This window comes from Gopherus evgoodei, chromosome 1 (assembly GCF_007399415.2).
Source record: "Gopherus evgoodei ecotype Sinaloan lineage chromosome 1, rGopEvg1_v1.p, whole genome shotgun sequence".
NCBI lineage: Eukaryota > Metazoa > Chordata > Testudines > Testudinidae > Gopherus > Gopherus evgoodei.
In genome coordinates, this window is record NC_044322.1 from 186,822,637 (window position 1) to 186,844,499 (window position 21,863).

At 41.7% G+C, this 21,863-nt stretch overlaps 1 protein-coding gene across 3 annotated transcripts in view; it reads left to right on the forward strand.

Moving 5' to 3' along the window:
• Positions 1-21,863, forward strand: part of CADM2 (cell adhesion molecule 2) — a 1,079,986-nt gene that overhangs the window by 604,004 nt on the left and 454,119 nt on the right. The window lies entirely within an intron of this gene.

Genomic DNA, 21,863 nt, shown 5'->3' on the forward strand with positions numbered 1-21,863 from the left:
CTTTAGTTTGCTTCTCTTTATACATGTTTATAGTTTAAATTTTAGTGTCTTTGTGCCAAACTTTTCTGTTTTTTTTCCCTCAGTACTTCTCCTTCCAGAGGGTTAATTCAAATCTGTCACAGCAAAGCAATCTCCTTCTGTGCCTCACTCTTTAGCATTTAGATAGACAGGTGAGCTTTGTGGTATATATAGTTTGTAAACTCTTGAACTATATGAATTTCCTGTCACAAGTTTGTTAAATTTGTGCTTCTGAACTAGCAGAGTTACTGAAGGCAGCCTCATTTTACCTATGCAAGCAGTGGGTAGTTCAGCTGGCCATTTTCTCAGTATCTTGGTCTCATAGTCATCCAAATCTGCAAAGGGTTATTATGGCTGTTTGTTTACCTATAATTCTTCTTCTCTGGAGGTACAAGTTGTACCAAGTTCACACTTGCCTCCCTTCCATGCAGATTTGAAGATACAGCTTTACATAGGTTAGTGCTTCAACATTTTATTCTCCTTCAGTAGGGGTAACAGAAGTATTTGGCATTAGGAGATCCCGTATAGTCATACACTCCAAGAAGGGGTTCAAAAGTGGGAATCAGATATAATACCGACACATGGCAAATTTCAGGTGTCTATAGTATCATTTCTGCCCCGTCACTCTTGTTCATTTAAATTAGAAAACCTGTAAGCATCCCTCCTTATTGTTGTGAGAGTGGGAATAGAAATCTATTAGTGAAAATGGGCTGGGAGTGAGAGTTCAAAAGGGAAACACAACTCTTCAGTATTTATTTTACAAAAAATATCTTGGCACGTTTTGGCAAAAATAAAAATTTACAAAAACAAATCCCCAGAATCCAAGTCTTTAACCATTAATGGTTCGGTAACAAAACTAAAGCCCCTTGAACATTTACAGGATGAAACAAATGCCCAATTTCAAATCTTAAATGCATCTGAAGATCACTGAGGTAAATTAAATAATGGGACAAAAAATAAAAAAGGGAAAACAAGTATATATTGAAAAACTTGACAGTTTCTTAATGGTGGAGCACTTGCAGAGGATTACTGTTCAGAACACCCTAGTTCAGGAATATCTTAGAAATTCTATTCCAGGTTGTTGGAGAAAGGAGGACAAGTATTTTTAACTTGTCTTTTGACTTTTTAACTCCCTTCTACGTGTGTGTGTGTGTGTGTGTGTGTGTGTGTGTGTGTGTGTGTGTGTGTGTGTGTGTGTGTGTGTGAGAGAGAGAGAGAGAGTGAGAGAATTTCATGTTGAGGCAGCAAAGAATCCTGTGGCACCTTTTCAGCCTTCCCCTCCAATTTTGCCTCTCATCCTCCTCATTCTTCTCTCCTCCTTCAGAAGTTGGGTACAAAGAGTCATGATGTTATTTTAGAAAACATGATGTATTGCCCTCACATGCCTAAAAACTGATGGTCTGGAGTCCAAAACTGTAAGCTACATAGACAAGGTGCACCATATTCAAAACAGATGCTTACATGGGTAAGATTTAGGATCAGAGTGACTTACTGTTCTAAGCCACAGTTTGACATAACTACACAATCCATTTTGTGTTCAGTAATTGTATTTATAATCTTTTTAAATATATGTATATATATTAAACACCTCACATTCAGTACATTTGAAAAAAAAATTAAATCATTCTCATAGACTCCAGGACTGGAAGGGACCTCGAGAGGTCATCGAGTCCAGTCCCCTGCCCTCATGGCAGGACCAAATATTGTCTAGACCATCCCTAATAAACGTTCTACCACCTTGGTACCATTCTGAACAAATATAAACATTATTCAATAATAATTACAATACGTTAATATTTTAATAACATTAAAAAAACCTTAATTCTAACAAATTCTGAAAATAGCTAAAATAAATGAAATTTAATGTTATTTTTGCCTTACACAACACCTAGTTCTTCCCTATCCACCCTGGTGTCAGTCATAGCCCTTCCTGATTCCCTCCTCCTTCCTACCCTGGGACCTTGGGGGAGAGGGATAGCTTAGTGGTTTGAGTATTGGCCTGCTAAACCCAGGGTTGTGAATTCAATCCTTAAAAGGGCCACTTAGGAACTTGGGGCAAAATCAGTACTTAGTCCTGCTAGTGAAGGCAGGGGGCTGGACTCAATGACCCTTCAGAAATAACTGCTGCACTGGGCAGCACAGTATGGGAAGAAGGTGACTAGCCCTCTATGGAGAAAGAAGTGGTTTGGGACTATTTAGGAAAAATTAGACAAGCACAAGTCCATGGGGCCAGATGCACTGCATCTGAAGGTGCTAAAGGAGTTGGCAGATGTGATTGCAGAGTCATTGACCATTATCTTTGAAAACTCATGGCAAATGGGGGAGATCTCAGATGACTGGAAAAAAAGGCTACTGTAGTGCCTGTCCTTAAAAAAGGGGAGGAGGAGGATCCAGGGAACTACAGACCAGTCAAGTCAGGCTCACCTCAGTTCCTGGAAAAATCATGGAGCAGGTCCTCAAGGAATCAATTCTGAAGCACGTAGAGGAGAGGAACATGATCAGGAACAGTGAGTATGGATTCACCAAGGGCAACTAACTAACCTAATTGCTTTCTATGAGGAGATAACTGGATCTGTGGATGAGGGGAAAGCAGTGGATGTGTTATTCCTTGACTTTAGCAAAGCTTTTGATACGGTCTCCCACAGTATACTTGCCAGCAAGTTAAAGAAGTATGGGCTGGATGATTGGACTATAAGGTGGATAGAAAGCTGGCTACATCATCAGGCTCAACAGTTAGCGATCAATGGCTCCATGTCTAGTTGGCAGCCAGCTTCAAGTGGAGTTCCCCCAGGGTTGGTCCTGAGGCCGGTTTTGTTCAATATCTTCATTAATGATCTGGGGGATGGCATGGACTGCACTCTCAGCAAGAGACTAAACTTGGTGACATTAACTTGGAGGAGTGGTAGATAAACTAGAGAGTAGGGATAGGGTACAGAGGGATCTAGACAAATTAGAGGACTGGGGCAAAAGAAACTTGATGAGATTCAATAATGACAAGTGCAGAGTCCTGCACTAAGGACGGAAGAATCCCATGCACTGTTACAGACTAGAGACCGAATGGCTAGGAAGCAGTTCTGCAGAAAAGGACCTAGGGGTTACAGAGGACGAGAAGCTGGATATGAGTCAACAGTATGCCCTTGTTGCCAAGAAAGCTAATGGCATTTTGGGCTGTATAAGTAGGCGCATTGCCAGCAGATCGTGGGATGTGATCATTCCCCTCTACTCAACATTGGTGAGGCCTCATCTAGAGTACTGTATCCAGTTTTGGGCCCCACACTACAAAAGGGATGTGAAAAAATTGGAAAGAATCCAGCAGAAGGTAACAAAAATGATTATGGGGCTGGAGCACATGATTTATGAGGAGAGGCTGAGGGAAGTGGGATTGTTTAGTCTGCAGAAAAGAAGACTGAGGGGGGATTTAATAGCTGCTTTCAACTACCTGAAAGAGGGTTCCAAAGAGGATGGATCTCGACTGTTCTCAGTGGTACCTGCTGACAGAACAAGGAGTAATGGTCTCAAGTTGTAGTGGGGGAGGTTTAGGTTGGATATTAGGAAAAACTTGTTCACTCAGAGTGGCGAAAGACTGGAATGTGTTACCTAGGTAGGTGGTGGAATTCCCTTCCTTAGAGTTTTTTAAGGTCAGGCTTGACAAAGCCCTGGCTGGGATGATTTAGTTGGGGATTGGTCCTGCTTTGAGCAGGAGGTTAGACTAGATGACCTCCTGAGGTCCCTTCCAACCCTGATATTCTATGAATCTATGACCTTTCCCATCCACTTCTCTGCCCCTGCCTCCTGCTGCTCTAGAACTTACTTCCCTGTACCCTGAAATAAGTTACAGCCCTTCCCTGACTCCTCTCCTTCCCCTGCCTCTGGCTCCCTCAGGACCTCCCTGGTCTCCCTGACCTAACTGTAACTCCTCAAACTCCCTCATCCCTTTCCTGTCTGCCCTCATAATCTTCACTGTCTCCTTGAGCCAGCAGCAGCTCTTCTTCAGTTCCCCACTTCCACTGCCCTTGTCCTCTAATCCTTACTACAGAAGGATGAAGGCAAGACTATCACAGGGTCAGGTCTGTGTTCTGTGTCCCGCAAGTTCTTGTTCTTGTCTGGAGCTCTGCACATGTGTGTCCAAACCAACCCTGAAAAATCACAGGAACAGAAGGGCTTTTTGCATCATCTTGAGAGATACTTCTGCAGGCTCCAAAATCAAGTGACTGGGAATAATTTGTAAGAGTTGGCAGCTCTGCAAACCAAGAGCCTAATTCTTCAGATTTGCACATATAAATAACCTTAGTCTCAATGGGACTTCAATACTGTTTTGTCTTTAACCCTTTACCCAGCATATATGAACTCCATACTACACGCAAGGCCACACTTTATTGCTCGTGGGTTCTGATGGCTTCTGGCATATAGAAGAAGTGAGAGCCATTAGAGGGTTTTCAGACTATTTAAAGTAATGCTACCCAATTCCTATACACTACACCAGTGATACTCAGACTGAGGCTTGTGAGCTGAACGTGGCTCCCTAATGTGTCCCTTATGGCTCTTTCAGCACATGATATTAAAACACTATGTAACTTAATTATTAACCAATCAGGATGTTTTTACTATGTTGTTAATCAATTGTAGTTAATAAATTAATACATGGTCAGTCATTTTACTGTGAGTATGTGTGTATCTATCTGTAATCTTATATATATATATATTATATATATATATATACACATGCACACACTGTTTAAATATGAATATATAGTACTATATTAAATGAAACAATGAATTTACACAATTGTACCTCTTTCTGGGTAATGTTCATCTCTAATAAGTGACAAAGAGTCCTGTGGCACCTTATAGACTAACAGACGTATTGGAGCATAAGCTTTCATGGGTGAATATAGATGCATTAGTGGAAATTTCCAGAGGCAGGTGTAAATATGCAGGCAAGACTCAATGTAGAGATAAGGAGGTTAGTTCAATCAGGGAGTATGAGGCCCTCTTCTAGCAGTTGAGGTGTGAACACCAAGGGAGGAGAAACTGCCTTTGTAGTTGGCAAGCCATTCACAGTCTTTGTTTAATCCTGATCTGATGGTGTCAAATTTCCAAATGAAACAGTTTCTCTTTGAAGTCTGGTCCTGAAGTTTTTTTGTTGCAGGATGGCTACTTTTAAATTGAAGTGTTCTCCTACAGGTTTTTGTGTATTGCCATTCCTAATATCTGACTTGTGTCCATGTATCCTTTTATGTAGGGACTGTCTAGTTTGGCCGATGTACATAGCAGAGGAGCATTGCTGGCATATGATGGTGTGTATTACATTGGTGGACGTGTAGGTGAATGAACCGGTGATGTTGTGGTTGATCTGGTTAGGTCTTGTGATGGTGTCGCTGGTGTAGATATGTGGGCAGAGTTGGCATTGAGGTTTGTTGCATGGATTGGTTCCTGAGTTAGAGTTACTATGGTGCAGTGTGTGGTTGCTGGTGAGAATATGCTTAAGGTTACCAGGTTGTCTGTGGGCAAGGACTGGCCTGCCTCCCAAGGCCTCTGAAAGTGAGGGATCATTGTCCAGGATGGGTTATAGATCACTGATGATGTGTTGGAGAGGTTTTACTAAGGACTGTAGGTGATGGCCAGTGGAGTTCTGTTGGTTTCTTTCTTGGGCTTATCTTGCAGCAGAAGGCTTCTGGGTACATATCTGGCTCTATTGATTTGTTTCCTTATTTCCTCATGCAGGTATCATAGTTTTGATCACTGCAGAACTGTTCATGGGGGTGGTGGGGCAAAAAGAAAGTCCCTGAGAGTTCTCCTCTTGGGAATAGAGCAGTATGGCAAGAAGCCCGGGGCGCGACAAACCAGCCAAAGGGAATGGAACATGGTCCAGTGGTAAGCTTTGACAAAAAGGGCAGGTTCCAGGATTTTAGGGAGAGAGCTCTGGGAGATGGTCAGTGGAGTAATGGTGCAGGGGGAACTTAAGGAAACTAGAAGAGAAGGCCCAAAGAGAGTGGAAGTTGATTTAAATTAATACTTTTAGATGTGGATTTTGTTAGTGGATTCCAGGGAATATTCCTGAGCTCTAAAAAAAGGGTTAACTAGAGTGATTGCAGCACCACAAGGTGTGAGAATGGTTAGGTAGAAAGAAGCCTAGGGGAGGTAGCAGCAAAAAGTTGTGAGGAGCAGACCTTGGCTTGTTGTTACAGAGTCCCTAGCTATGGTTGCGTGAGACCAGAGAAGAGAACAAGGATAAGGAAGATCTCCAAGAAAGGGGTGCAGAGACCATGGGGAAATCAGAAATAAGGACACTGAATTTTTATTTTGTTGGCCTTTCTGTTACCCTAGAAGGGGTGGACTTAAATTGTGACCTCCTCAAAGGGTCAAATTATCAGAAGAGTAACCAATGGAGTGGTAGTTGACAGGGAGCACCAGATGGGGAGAGCCATCACAAGGACGTGCCACCCTGGTGAGTAAACTCCTTCACAAGAAATCCTACCTTATTTTTGGCAGATGTTGGAATGTTTGTAGTGAATGAGACAGGATGTAGGAAGAGAAAGGATAGTCAGTGTCACTCTGACAAACTGCATTCTGTTCCTGCTTCTGCCACAGATTTCCTATGTTATACGGGACAAGGCACTTAAACCAAAATGTTCTCATTTGGCCATCAACTACTTGTTCGTCATTACCAGGTTACTCAACACCTGAGACAAGATTTGCAGGAGTGCTGAGAGCTCACAACCACAACTGCTAATCTGTTGGAGCTGTGCTATAAAAATGCTAAGTAACCTGAAAAATCAAGCAGCTCAAGTTGGGCATTCAAAATGAGTGGACACTTTTGACAATTTTGGCCTTAATCTGTGCCTCATTTCTCCAGCTGTAAAAGAAGGGCAATAACAAACACCATGTAATCTCATAGGGTGATGTGAAGATGCATTTGTTAATGTTTGTGAAGCACACAGCTACTATCATAGAAAATCCCTTGAGGAAATTAATCATTCTATTTAGTGCAGCATGTGGATTGTGTGAGTTAATAAGGCCTAGGCCACGCATTGAATATGGAGGATGAAAAGAAATATTGAGTAAATATTAAGTAGGGGTACTGTTGACAGACAACATAGTAAGGGATTATGCAATTAAAGACTGTATCAGCATATATTCAGGACTGCACAGGAAACCTTAATTCTAGCATGGTGTAAGACCAGTATGCAGCTGTAGAAAATATAGCATTGTGCATGTTAAGACATGTTGATTACCATTACTTGAAACCAGGAGGTGTAATTCTTAATTTATTTGAAGCTGTGATTAGAGTGAACCCTGAGCTAAAGGAGGCAATACTGATTTTTAGGGTGGATATAATTTCCCTTGACCAGAGAAGAACAACAAAAAATAATTCCAGACTTCAAAGATTTAATTTATGAAGAAAGATTGAGAGGATTATTATTGGAAAGAAAAAGATTTTACAGTCACTTAAGCAAAGTTTTTTAACTTATGGAGAGGGTGGCTAACATTCAAATGAGCCCTTTATACTTGCACAGAAGAGAAAAGGAAAGAGTTGGATTAGAAAAGATTAAAGAATAGAGAACAAAACGAGACCTCAAGTGAAACATTTTACATGTAGAGTAATAAACATATGGAATAAATTACTGGAAAGGTTATTGAAGCATGAAGCAATGATGGATTCAAAAAGGCATCAAGTTGAGCTTCTGAGGATAGAAAGATATGGGGAATAAATAGTCCACTAGAAGTGAGGAAAGCACAGATAAGAAGGTACAATGAGCTAAATTCTTGTTCTGTAATCTAAATGTTTATGTTCTCACATAAAAATCAGAAAAATATGTATTCAAAATAATTTCCCTTAAAATATATCCTTGAGGGCCAAATTCTAACCTCTGATGCATGGCATGCACACCAGACATATTCACATGCACAAGGTGTTCTGGTTTTGGTGGCTATGTATGTAGGAAAATAAGTGTCTGGCAATGACAAACTTACAGAAAGATTCTGTGTTCATGTGTGATGGTATGCAAGAACTTAATCCTTAGCTGAGAAAAGGCCAAATTTCCATGCATTAGGACATCCCAAGTTATGGTGCCAGGCGATGAAGTTTTCTTAATATCCATTGAAACTGGTTTAAAAAAGCAAAATTGTTCCTACTCACGTTAGCTTTGCTTTGTAGTTTCCCTGGATATATATCATCATGTTTTGTCTCTTCTTTAACATGCTATGTCAGTTTGGTCCAGTATTACCTGGGAGGCAATTATGTATATGTGAAGATGCCATGTGTGAACAGTTTCCTGGGATCCTGTGTGTCAAATATTTGTGAAAGAAAATTCTCTGAAGTGTGTTTTTGTTTTGTTTTTTTCCCCTTCCATGGTACAATGGGTACAATGGTTTGCTCTTAAGAAGTTAATATTTGCTAAAAGCTATAACACAATTACTACAATTCTCTAATTGGAATGTAATGGAAAAATGGGTGTCTCAAATACCAATGTGTGATAATTATGGCAAATTCTAATTTTTGAATGGTAGGCACTGGAAGATATATTCATAAATGGCACATTTTATTGTAATTTTTTTTTATTCTTCATTCAAGTAATCAATGTGTGTGTTTCTGTATAGTAGGGACAGGTTTGATATGTGGAACCCAAGTTTATTTTGCTGGTTTACTGATTTATACAGTTCATTTGCAAATTAATAATTAAGAACATTGTATTATACAGTACAATCCAGTTACAAAGAAGATGTGGGGACTGTAAGAGGTACCACTGTGCATCTGTGGTGTAATTCTTTTCTACACATGGGTGAATTTCTTTTCATATCTTCCTTTTAGCCTTAGAATTAATTATGTGTAAACCATTTGGCTCAATAGGATTATAATTAATTCACTCCTAAACATTAATTTGGTGAAGCAGTTTGTTAGTTATTGCTTTTATAGGGTTAAGTTCGTCCCTGTCCAGAAGGGTTACACAAGACCTGTGGCACCAGTTAAGTCGTATTTATGCCATATTGGGCCCTTCTTACATGGGTGAATTTCACCCATTGGGGTGAAAGTTCTCTTTTCATATTAAATCTTAATTTTGTTTTGAATCTCTTGAAAATAATGTTAATTTCTGTTTAAGGGCCAGATTCTGTCACCCTCACACTCACTGAATGTCAGTTTGTCCCATGAGAAATCACTTTGATTTTAATGGGGCTACTTATGGAATAAGTTGCTATTCAGTGTCAGTAAGGATGACTCACGCTGAATACATGACATGTTAGGATTTGTCATGCAAAATGCTGTGCACCTTTGGCTGCCGCTGATTGCAACACGTTGCAAGGCACATAATGACTTAGGTCATTCTCTGTTGAGGTACAAAATGTGCCCCCCTTTCATTTTTTCTATATTCAAATGGATTTTTATAATTAGGAGAGAACAGTTTGAGTAGTCACTAGTCACTAGTTCTTGAGTTGCTCATGCCGTTGTGCCTATTGCTTGATATTTCTGTTTAAGCTGATGCACATTTATATTTTTTACCAAACATGTTTTGGCCTTTGAAGAGCAGGCCTCCACACCTGACTGCATTTTACAAGTGTGTACTTGACCAGGGCATGAAACCAAGTGTGATGGTCTACAGCAGACAGCATGTAAGGTTGGTTAATGAGTCTGTTCACCCTCCCTTCACTATTCGGGAGCCTGAAAACTGATGCTCAGTCAGTGCAGCGATTTTCTTTCTTTTTTCTGTATTTTTATGCTAGTATGCAGCATTAGGCAATATCAGATGATATAATTAATGTGTTGCAGAGTTTGGTAGACAGTATTCAGAAATGAAAAATAGGTTAAGCAGCACATAATGCATAGACTGTTCAACAGCTTTCATTCTCTGAGAACTTTCCAATGAGTTGAGATTAATACAAGTTGAGATGAGAGTCTGGATAAGTGTCAAGCAAGGAGTTGGTTCAGTCCACTTCTCTTCCTCCCCCACCACTTCATATGTAAGCAAAGAAAATCATTAGTACATAATGCTTGTACAGTAACTCGTCATTTTATGTTGTAGTTATGTTCCTGAAAAATGCGACTTTAAGCAAAGCATGACGGCATTAGGGCCCATATGCAGGTGATGCTGTGGTCAGCATTGCAATACCTAACTGAATTAGGAGCCTAGATATCATTTTCAAAAGTGATTTAGGTACTTTGAAACCACATACTTGCTCATGACATTGATTGCTTCAAGATAAAAAACTGAAATCCTTATCAGTCATATCCAGCAGAATCTCTCCACCACTTAGAAGACAGCTACACAGTCCCTGAAATCCAACCACCAGATAGTGATTAAACCAGCAGACAAAAGATGTCATTGTAGTTCTCAACTTTGATGATTACATTAACAAGCCCAACCAACAACTGTCTGATACCACCAAGTATAAAGAATTCATTTAAGACCCCAGAACATAATTGACCCACTAATTGAAGAATAATTCAGGAATAATTCAAATCCTTCCCCAAACAACTTCAATAAAATCTCTGCAATCTCATCCCCCATGAACCTGCCCCAGAGGCCTTCTGTATGCTTCCCAAGATAGACAGACAAAGAAACCCAGACAGACCCATCAGATCTGCCATAGCGCTCTTTCTGAAGGAATATCAGAACTCATAGAAACCACCCTCAAATCACTTACTGCACAAAGAGCCAGGTTCCTCCAGGACACAACTGACTTCTGTGATGAAGTGGGAATGTTCTTAATGTGTTATTTGAATGCTGAATGGGGAGTATTAACCTGGGAAGGTTGCAGGGGAGTTTTGCTGGGACTGCCTGCTTTGGGGAAGAGAGGATACCTGAGCATGTAACATGAGAACCAAGAGGGAGGTTGGAGGCCAGGTAACACATTTGCCTGGGAAACTGGACAAAGGACACAAAGGCTGGGGGAGGAGCTGGGGGAAGGTGAGAAATCCGAACGACTGAAGGGAGTTTCAGTTTGGAGCTGGCTGGGAAATAAAGAGAGGCACCCCGACCAACAGGGCTGTGGCCTCCCTGGGGCCCCCAGATAGACCTAACTAAAGGGGGTCCTGTTGTCTGTATCGGCAAGACCTGTTTTTGACTGTGTTCCTGTCGTCTAATAAACCTTCTGTTTTACTGGCTGGCTGAGAGTCATGGTGAATTGCCGGAAGCCGGGGGTGCAGGGCCTTGTTTCCCTCACACTCTGTGACACCTCCCTCCAAAAACTTCACAACACTAACAACAACACTCAGAACACTATCCTTGCCGCCATGTGTGTCACCTCCCTATATACCAAGATCCTTCGCAATGATGACTTTGCCATCTGCCTCCAGTATCTACAGATATACTTCCTTGAAAATAAGCTTCAAGAATGGAACCCCTCAGAGAACTATACATAAGAAATCCATGGATCACCACACACAGAGCCATCAAGCACCCCAGACATATCAAGAAATCCGTTGTCTGCATCCAGACACTTGGATACCGTAGAAAGTCCAAGATCCATACCTTAACACACTTAAAACTGCCTTCACCGAACAAAGATGCCCCACTAGAGAATTCGATCACATCATGGAATGGGCCACCCATATACTGTAGCCCTAGAGATCCTGCTTCATTGGGGAGAGAGTGAAAAAACTCTGTCTGCACTCCCCTTGTCACCTATCACTCCACAATATAACCAATACAGGGTACTTAAACAATTATAACCCATACTCTAACCCCCTCTTCTGGATTTCAGAAAATCTACCAACCTTGCCAAGCTCATAATCAGAAACAAGCTCCCCACAGACCAGGACCCACCAACTCAAAGTAACACGTGACCCTTCCAGAACAGATGGAAAACCTGCAGACATATCTCCACTGCTGTGATGAACAATACTCCCCACAACATGGGTCCCGCACATTCCTATCACAACATGTTGTTACCTCAACAATGCACTAAATGTCCCAACAAAAACTATGTGGGTGAAACCAGACAATCACTGTGCTCTCGAATGAACTCACACAAGAAAAAATTGTAAGTGACAAAAACAACATGTGGCCTGTGGGCAAACACTTTTCACAAAATGATAACTCTGTTTCTCAGTCCTCATTCTCAGCAGAAACTGGCACAACACCTCCAAAGAATGAGTCTGAAGCTTAAATGCATATTGCTAGATACTAAAAATTATGTGTGTAATTAAGACACTGGATTTATGGTTTATTACAACAATCTGTAAACTACTATCTCCCTCCCCTTTTTGTCATGTGATTGTAAAAGTGTTAACAAGCCACTTCACCTTGAATGGCCTATAACTATTTATGCTAAGCAATCTATTCCACCTTATATTCAGCTCAGTACCTTTCCCAGACCTGAAGAAGAGCTCTGTGGCAGGGCCGCCCAGAGGATTCCGGGGGCCTGGGGCCGTCGGCGGCAGGCAGCTCCGGTGGACCTCCTGCAGGTATGCCTGCGGAGGGTCCGCTGGTCCCGCGGCTCTGGTGGAGCATCCGCAGGAGGAGGTCTACCGGAGCCGCGGGACTGGCAAGCGGCAGGGCGCCCCCTGTGCAGCAAAATGTCTAGAGCTGGCCCTGTTTGGCGGCGGGGGGCCCCTGCCGCGGGTCTTCGGGGCACTTCGGCAGTGGGTCCCGGGACGGAAGGGCCCCCCGCCGCCGAATTACCACCGAAGACCGGGTTGCACTTCAGCGGCAGGTCCCGCTTCGGCGGTAATTCACTGGTGGGGGGTCCTTCTGCCTTGGAGTGGAAGGACCCCCCCGCCGGCAAAGACCGGGAGCGGAAGAAGCTCCAGGGCCCGGCCCCGCAAGAGTTTTCCGGGCCCCCTGGAGTGAGTGAAGGACCTCGCTCCAGGGGCCCCAAAAAACTCGTGGGGGCCCCTGCAGAGCCTGGGGCCTGGGGCAAATTGCCCCCCCCCTCCCCGGGCGGCCCTGCTCTGTGGAGATCTGTTGGTGAGAGAAAAGCTGTTGACATTGGTCCAGTAAAAGATATTATCTCACGTACCTTGTCTCTCTAATGGGAGTGTAAATCAGTTTAGCATTGCAATGTTTAGCATAGCAATGCCTAAATACATTTAAAAATCTAGGCCTGGAACTCTTCAAATAAATCATGTGAGGTTTCTTTCTTTTCTTTCCTTTTGAGTATTAGTAAAGCTAGCTTTCTTTCACTAAAAACGTTCTTAGAAACAGCTGAGCTAGCTTGGCTGCAACTTAAACAAAATCAAGCCAACAAACAACAACAGAAGAACTTTCAGTCTAATGGAGGGACCTGGCATAGAGTTCAACTCAAATGATTAAAGTTAGGCAAAGTTATAATCAATTGAAAACAGGGGCTTTGGAAAATATTAATGGAACTTAAATAGGCATCTTTTCAACTCTGCCAATAGTCTGTGGATTCCCTGATAATTTCTATACGATCATAGTAGATAAAGGTTTTGTGGCTTTACTAACCAAAAATCTTGTAGTTTGGATATAATGGTGATATCCTTTTCCTAAACTTTAAGGCCTGAGGCTATACTGATAAACCTAAGTATGTAACTTCATGTGATGTAATTTCAGACCCTAACCCTGTACTGACTGCATTATAATAGAAAACATTCCTGCAGAGGTTAAAATAAGGACACCTCTAAAAGAGCTGGACTTAAATGATTTTTTTTTAAATGACCTATTTATACTTTCCCTTTTGGAAACAGACAAGACACACAGTGTTAGATTACTAAATTGGGAAGTTAAATGTATTTTGGAAGTTTTTTGTCCCTTTCCAAAAATGTACATTATTTGCAGAGGCCACTCAAGACAGTGTGCCACCTACATCCTAACCACCAGAGGTGGTACCACTTCCATCCCACAGGCTCTCATTGGAGAGGGGTGGGGATTGAGGAGGATGGGAGGAGAGGGGTTTTGAGCCTTCTGATGAGTTGGTGGTTATGACAGAAAGGGGCAGAGGGAATGAGCATGAGGTCACAGTGCCATGCACTCAAGTTTGGGCCAGCTGGCCCTCCGTCATGAGAGCTAATCCTTCAAAACAAAACAAGGAACAGTGTTGGGAAGATTAAGATTTTTTAAAATAATCTTAAATATGTACAGTACTATTTGGACCCCAATACTTATTGCTGTTTTTGAAAATGTCACTCAGTCATTCACCTTACTTTAAACTATCTTGTCTTCTACTGCTCTCTCTGCCCCCCCCTCCACACACAAGCAGTTATTGTTGGAAGACTGTTTTAACAAAATTTAAAATTCAAATTGGTGCAGCATCAGCTCAAATGGGAACACAGCCAAAACACAAAATATAAAACTACTGAAATTAAAACGGTCAGCAGGACGCAACTTCAAACTCTATCTGCTCAATTGCTACATTGCTACAGTATGATTTCAAACTTTTGCTTAAAAAATTAAAAGCAATTATGATTAAAGTCTTTCAGTTTAGATTTTTATTAAAACGTAAGCTGCAGCTACAAAGGTAAACTTGTTTAACTGAGTACTCTTGGGGATTTAACTAAAACTTTGTTATTTAAAACCCTTTTAATGTATGTTGCTGTGTTCCCTGCTGTTAGAACCCTGCCTTAGAACTTAATTATCTTGAGAACTACTATAAAATGCTGTGATAAATTACAACAGGAAACAAAATACAATGTAATTTAGAAAAGGGTTTAAATGGATAAGTTTTGTTTACTGGCTTTTGTGAGTCGGGTCCGGTGAAAACTCTTTGGGTTATGTTTATCTTAATGACTTGAAAGGCCACTATGTTATAGGATATGCAAGGCACCTGTTGAAATAATGTGCAAAGGTGCTTAGTACTGAATGTAAGCTTTATTCCAGAATTCTGTGTTAGGGCTATCTCAGTGTGAGACTTAAAAATAGATTGTACGTTTCCTTTGTTGTGCTGGTGGCAATGTGTCAAACACCTTCATGAGACATGGAGCTGATATATTGAAGACCATCTTCTGAGATTTTCAATGCTCAGGCCAGGAGGGATGACTTGGAAAGTCCCTAAGTGAGCACAGGGATGAAATGTACTGTGAAATATAGACGAGAAACTTGAATAACACTTGCCTGTTCTCTGCAGGGACTCCCAGACTCTCATTTCTATGAACAATAAAGTAACTGTGAAACTAATTACTCAAACAATAAGAAATTTCCCCTTTTTAAAAAAAGCCCTCATGTCTGGTCTAATTTACTGTATTTACTGGGCGCAGAAGAAAAGAGCAGTGAAAGACAGTTGGCAATGGAAACCAAGTCCTTGGATACCAGGGCCTGTCTCTCTTTAACTTGCCCAAAAAACTCAAGTAAGATCCAACTAGTCATTTGACAGGTGAGGAATGAGGTTATTTTTTTATGTATTTATTTGACTTAGAATTATTTTTAAATATTTATGTTAGTCACCCGATAGTATGCGAGGACCCAAGTAGTCAGATGCACACTTGTTATCTACCAGGTTGCAAGGGTGACCGAACGATAAAGGTTCGTTTTTGGATGTTTAGAGGGGGAACAGTTGTGGCACAGTGTTGGGAGCGTGCAGGCACTGAGACGTATGGCTTTACCTTAATGGTTTATTAGTGATACAGAAACAATATTGACTAACAACTCTATTTATACAAGGAAACACACAATATACTCATACAAAGAAAGACACAATGTACAGTTAACCCCAAAAGAAAATCTTGTTAACTTCCAAAAACAATTAATTACAAAGCATACTTACTAATACAAACCAATGCAAAAACATTACGGCCGGCAGACGCGTTAGCTCCACTGAAACACGAGAGCTGAGAGAGGCTTCGAGGTGATCAGGCTCAGTTACGGGTGCACTCGAGGTGCCAGTGACTCAGGTGCGGTCTCTTCTCTGCCTGCCAAACTGTGGGCAGGACAGATATACCCAAAGTGACGCCCCCCAAGATCTAGTGTCGAAATCGCTGATAGGTATATGGGGCTTCTCGTCTACCAAATAAGGTTAAATAAACTATAGATAGGGTTTCGCCGAGTTTCCCCGAAGAGGCGGGGGATATTCTGTTGCAAGCTGTTTGCAAAATATCTGTAAAGTTGCAACAGAGCGGTCAAACTTCAGCCTCAGCCTTTACTGGAACGGTCATCCCTCTGCCTTTACTGGCAAAGACAATAACAGGAAATAGCTCGGTGTACGTGCTGGCTTTGCATCTAAGCATGGAGGCCAGGGCAGACATGCAGAAGCAGGCCTGGTGTTACAACAATTTAAACTGAATTTTGTCTTCAACTATTATCCTTATGTTTGAGGGAATGTCAGAACTTGTAGGAAAACTAACAAAAATTGGAACAAGTGACAGGGGAAATATGCATTTAGTTGCTTCAGGAAGTCCACACAAAAATCTTTTGGTCCTAAAGTGCATCTCTACAAAGTAGCACTTTAAGGAGAAAAAAATATCTAGCACCAATCCTTATCCTAGTTATTCACAAAGACAGAATGCTACCCCCTAAACTTATTGTCCTGAAGATGATTACTTTAATATTTAATTACAATATTATCTGGTGGCCCCAATCACAGCCCCATTTTGAGCACTATATATGTTCCAATGTCTAGAGTAACACTCCTCCTACTGGAAAAATGATCCTGTGTTTTTCATCATTTTAAGCCCTTATCCTGTGTTCCATTCTGCTGCTGTTGGACCCCTGTTGCCATGCAGTCTCACAGAATTCAAGGGTGCTCCTCACAAGCTCAGGCTAGTGCAGGGATGGGCAAACCTTTTGGCTCAAGGGCCACATCTGGGTGGGGAATTTGTATGCAGGGCCATGAATGTAAGGCTGGGACGGGGGTTGGGGTACAGAGTGGGAGGGGGTGCGGTGTGCAGCAAGGGGCTCGTGAAGGGGCTGGGGTGCAGCAGGGGTGTGGTGTACAGGAGGGGGTTCAGGGCAGGGGTTGGTGTGCGGCAGGGGGTGCAGAGTGCAGCAGGGGCTCAGGGAGTGGGTGTGGGGTGCAGGAGGGGTTTGGGGTATGGGCTGTGGCCTGGTCCCACTTACCTCAAGCAGCTGCAGGTTGACAGCATCGCGTAGCGGGGCTAAGGCAGGCTCCCTGCCTGCCTGGCCCCGCACCACTCCTGGAAGTGACCAGCACGTCAAACAGTGGCACCTGGGAGAAGCGGCTCCACTGTGCATTGTCCTTGCCTCTGGGTACCGCCCCTGAAGCTCCCATTGGCCGTGGTTCCCTGTTCCTTGCCAATGGAAGCTGCAGGGGACAGTGCCTGCAGACGAGTGCAGGGCATGGAGCCCTCTGCCCTTCCCTCCCCAGGGGCCACAGGGATATGATGCTGGCCACTTCCAGGAGTGGCGTGGGGCTAGGGCAGGCAGGGAGCCTGCCTTAGCCCTGCTGGGTCATAGGGCTGGCAATCTCACGGACCAGGTTGACAGCCCTGACGGGCTGTATCAAACCTGCAGGCCTTAGTTGCCCTTCCCTGGGCTAGTAGATTGAATTACAGGATTGGGGCATAAATTCTGAGCCAGCGCCATTCCAACTGTAGACAGAAAGGAATGCTGTTTGTTAGGCAAAAGCAGATCACTTAACTTGAGTATATGACCAGGCAATGCTGAAGACAAACCTTTCAAATGGGAGTGCTTAAAGTTAGTTAGTTATAAATTTTGACTTCAGCGCTTTCTGGCCAGAACCCTAGATTGCCTGATTTGGCTTCCTAAACTGGGATTTCCAGTTGCTAGAGAGGTATGCACCGTGTCATTGGGCAAACTACCCAGACTGATGGTTCATCATTTATGCTGATTAGAAGTTTTAAAGGTATTTTGCTGGCTATTCAAATCGATCTCAAATCACAGTACAGATCAATTCCAGCATTGTTTAGTTCTGATGTTAATTAATTTCGGCCCAGACTCTGCCATTCTTCTACATCATGTTGAGGTAATCCATCATCATGCTAAAGGAAGAGAAATTCAATCCATCACTGCTGGATTCTGATAGAGGACTATGTGGGAGGGGTGCAAGTCATCTTCCCAGCAGTAATCAAACAGCTGTGATACATGCCACTTTAAGCTTGTATCATCATATAATAGATGGTTTTCCTCTACGTGAGAGCTTGCTTCAAAATCTTCAGGCAGATGGACTCCGTTGCAAAGGTTTCATTTTGTGTAATTTAAGGCTCTGAACTGGTTATTGACAAATACTACATCATCAGTTCCAGTTGAAGACACAGACTAATAAGTAGAACATTGGCACTAATCCTCTTTTAATCAGCCTCAAAATGGTAATTTCAGATAGATGAGGGCATAGGGAATAGATCTTTTTTTTTTTAACTCAAAATGGTACTAAAAATACCAGTGATATGTGTACACAACCCAAGGATGAAATTAAAGAGCATTCGGCGTGTATGGTGACTGAAGCATACAATAGAAAAACTGAGGTCACAATTATGGTGGGACCCAAAAACTTCTCTGTTAAGTGAACCTATCCTTTCAGTTCCAAAATAACCATTTTTTTAAGGCTACCCAGGATATTTAATAATAATTTAAAAAAAAAAGTGCAGTTAATATATTGTAGGATTTAAAATGCTGATTTAAATTGTATGCTGGTGAGGTGGAGCCTCAGAGCTCTCCCTGCTAAATTTAATTACCAATAGTATCTACCTTCAATATGATTGATAGCATGTAGGTCTGCACTGACATATTTAGAGAATCTAAGAGACACATTAATCCTTTGGTTGTGATGAAGTTTCTTATAAAGCACTGATTTGGCTGGCTGTTTGGAAAATGTAAATGTCTAGGTTTAAAATAATACTGAACAAATGTTTGTTAAAATATGTGATGCTTTCAACAGCTTACAGTGTTCCCTCGCACTGAAATATTGCACAAAAAAAAAAAAGGCAGAAGTTAAAGTAGTGTTTATGTCTATATACACAGAGTAATGTAAATATTATATAGGCCTTACTGAATGTCGTTATCCTTCAAACATTAATCTCAATCTATTTTGAAGCTCAGTTAGCTGAGCCATGAAACAGTATGCCTGGATCATGTAAGCAGAATGCAAGTAGTTTAGGTGGGCTATTTGAAGTTTCCTAACCTGAACCTCCTGGGATTTATGAAGGAAAAATGTGTGACAGCTTTTATAAACAATAAAGGTGATGTAAATTAATCAGTTAAAGCTGGAAAGTAGTTTTACTGAAAGCCAGGTTCAAGCCTAATGCCATGTCATAGGTTACCTGTAATGTATGCAAAGTATTGTAGATTCTTCATTTTTCAAAATCTTAATGATTAATTTGCAATCTGTTATTAAAAACATTCAAAGATTGATTTTCATGTTAATAAAGTTAGAGATGTACTCCAAGTCTAAATTTAATTTTACAAAATTTTCTTGTGTAATTCAAGCTTTAACCTATCAACGTAAGGTATTTCTTCCTGTTAGTTTGTCAGCAGTCAGTCTGAACTTAGAGTGTATTTTCAAACATATAATACATTTAAACTCTAGATAATACAATGAAATACAGCTAACATTTTAGAGTTTTTGAAAATTGGTTTCATTTTACAGTGAGTAATCCTGTTGCAGGATGTATTTTTAGATATAGTAGATGTCTGCAATTTAAATATGATAGTTCTGTAGTGTGAGCAAATATACAACAAAGATGAAGGTGATTGCATCTTAAAGGTCAGCTACTGCATCACTTTAAAAGGTCACCATGCACCTAACATTTGAAGGTAAAATATTATAATTGGTTGGTTATTTTAATCCAGTTTTTAGTAGACATGTTTCCATATCACAAAAAAGAATCACAATTATCATTAATTGGCACCACATTTGGTGGCCTCTGTGGATAGGTGAAAGATTGACTGAGACTTTCACAGGCAAGAATTGAAGATTTTCACATCAAGTGATGGTTCCTATAGCTAGTGTGGAGCAAGATCCGTGGTGGAGCATTGCAAGAAGATTGTGCTGTTGGTGCCAAAGCTGTATCTGTTCTGTTAATTAATGAAGTGCTTCAGAGCTATTAACCTGGCACTTTTCATGTGCATGATATTCACTAGCAAATTAATCAAATGAAAATTACAGTATAAGATATATGTATCAACATGGCAATGAAGTTGCTCTTCCAGGATCCTGTGGAACTCTTTGCCAGAAGATGTTGTGAAGGCCAAGACTATAACAGGGTTCAGAAAAAGACCAAATAAGTTCATGGAGGTTAGGTCCATCAATGGCTGTTAGCCAGGATGGCAGGGATACAAAACCATGCTCTGAAGAGTGTCCCTAGCCTCTGTTTGCCAGAAGCTGGGAATGGGCATCTAGGGGATGAATCAGTTGATGATTACCTGTCCTGTTCATTCCCTCTGAAGCACCTAGTAATGGCCACTGTCAGAAGACATGATACTGGGCTAGAGGGACCATTGGTCTGACCCAGTATGGCCATTCTTATGTTCATTCAGTTATCCCATGGATGGTGGGTATCATAGGCAAGGGTAGCCTGTGCCTTCCCAAACAGCCTGGCGTGGCCCCACCTATACTCTGCCCCTAGACCAGGTCCCCTCCTGTGGTTACCAGAGCACTCACTGCTATGCCTTGGCTGTCCCAGGCTTGCTGGGGCTGGCTGGTCTGTCTCCCAATGGGACTCAGGGCGGCTGGTGCTGGTGCTGTGCCGCCCAGTGCCCCGGGGCCAGGAGCACCACTTTGTGGAACCCCGGGGCTGGGGCTAACCCCCTGGCTGCCCAGCAGTGGGGCTGTTCTGGGCTCCTGAAGGGGAGGAGGGCAGATGGGGAGGAGAGGGGCCTTGGGCACAAGGGGAGGGGCCGGAGGCTACCCTCCCCCCACGGTCGGGTCACCATCCACCCATGAATTATCCCTTAGCCTACCCAAAACAACAAAAGTCTGTCTGAATGACTTGTAATGGAACAATTAAAAGCATGAAGGGTATGCTGAAATATGCATCCTATGAGGATTCCGAAAGTGAATGTTGCACACACACAACTGTTTCACTTTACCATAAAGAGAGAGTGGGAGTTCCCAGAAAAAATGTCATGTTGTAGGTGTGCCAAGCAATTACCATATAAAAATCTGTTGTAAGGTTTGCTTTGCATTATGTAAACTGTTGCTAAATTGAACCTCAGTATGCCAGATGTGTATTCTTAGTCATTTGCATATACACTATTAGTTATTCATGGAGAATTATCAGTGTATTGAGCAACATAGTTCATGCATTCTCACAGAAAAGAAAAACTTATCTAAAAATGTATTTTAAAAGATTTCAGTGGAGGTAATTTTGGGGATGGATGAGATGCAGCATTTAGTAGAATAGATTCAGCATAAGGGGATAGGCAACTTGACATGTGGTGGTACTTTTTAGGTTCATTATAAGTTTGCACTGTGCCTTCTATATCTTTACTACCTTCCTCCTTGTTTTTAAAAAATTGTAATACTTGCTGCAGGGTATTCCACGCTATTTCTTGCTGACCGTATTGTATTGTTAATGAAGATACTACTAGCTGAATGCTAGAAAGGTTCAATTAAACTGATGGATAAGATGCACTAATTGCAGTGGTCACGCCTTAAAAGTTTCTTCTGCTTTTAAAGATTCTACCAGACTGAGAGAGATTTCCTATGCCTAAAGTGGGGGATACTAGTAGAACTCTTGAAATTGCAAACCCTTTAAAAATTTGAGGGCAGCTGCTGTAGGTTGAGGTATTTGACCCACTATTGGACCTCTGTGTTCCTCTGTTTATGGGCCTTAGTCTAAGTATTCTCTTTCTGTTGTATGAAAAACTAGTTAATTGTATGTTGTGATTTTGTTTTAATGTGACTATAAAGTCACATTGTACAGTACAACAGAATATTGAAATAAAAGCAACAGTTTATAAAAGGAGAAGACAAGGGAGAGTGGCTTGGACATATGGAAAGGAAACAAGAAGCTAATCAGAACTTCTTGTGGTTTACAA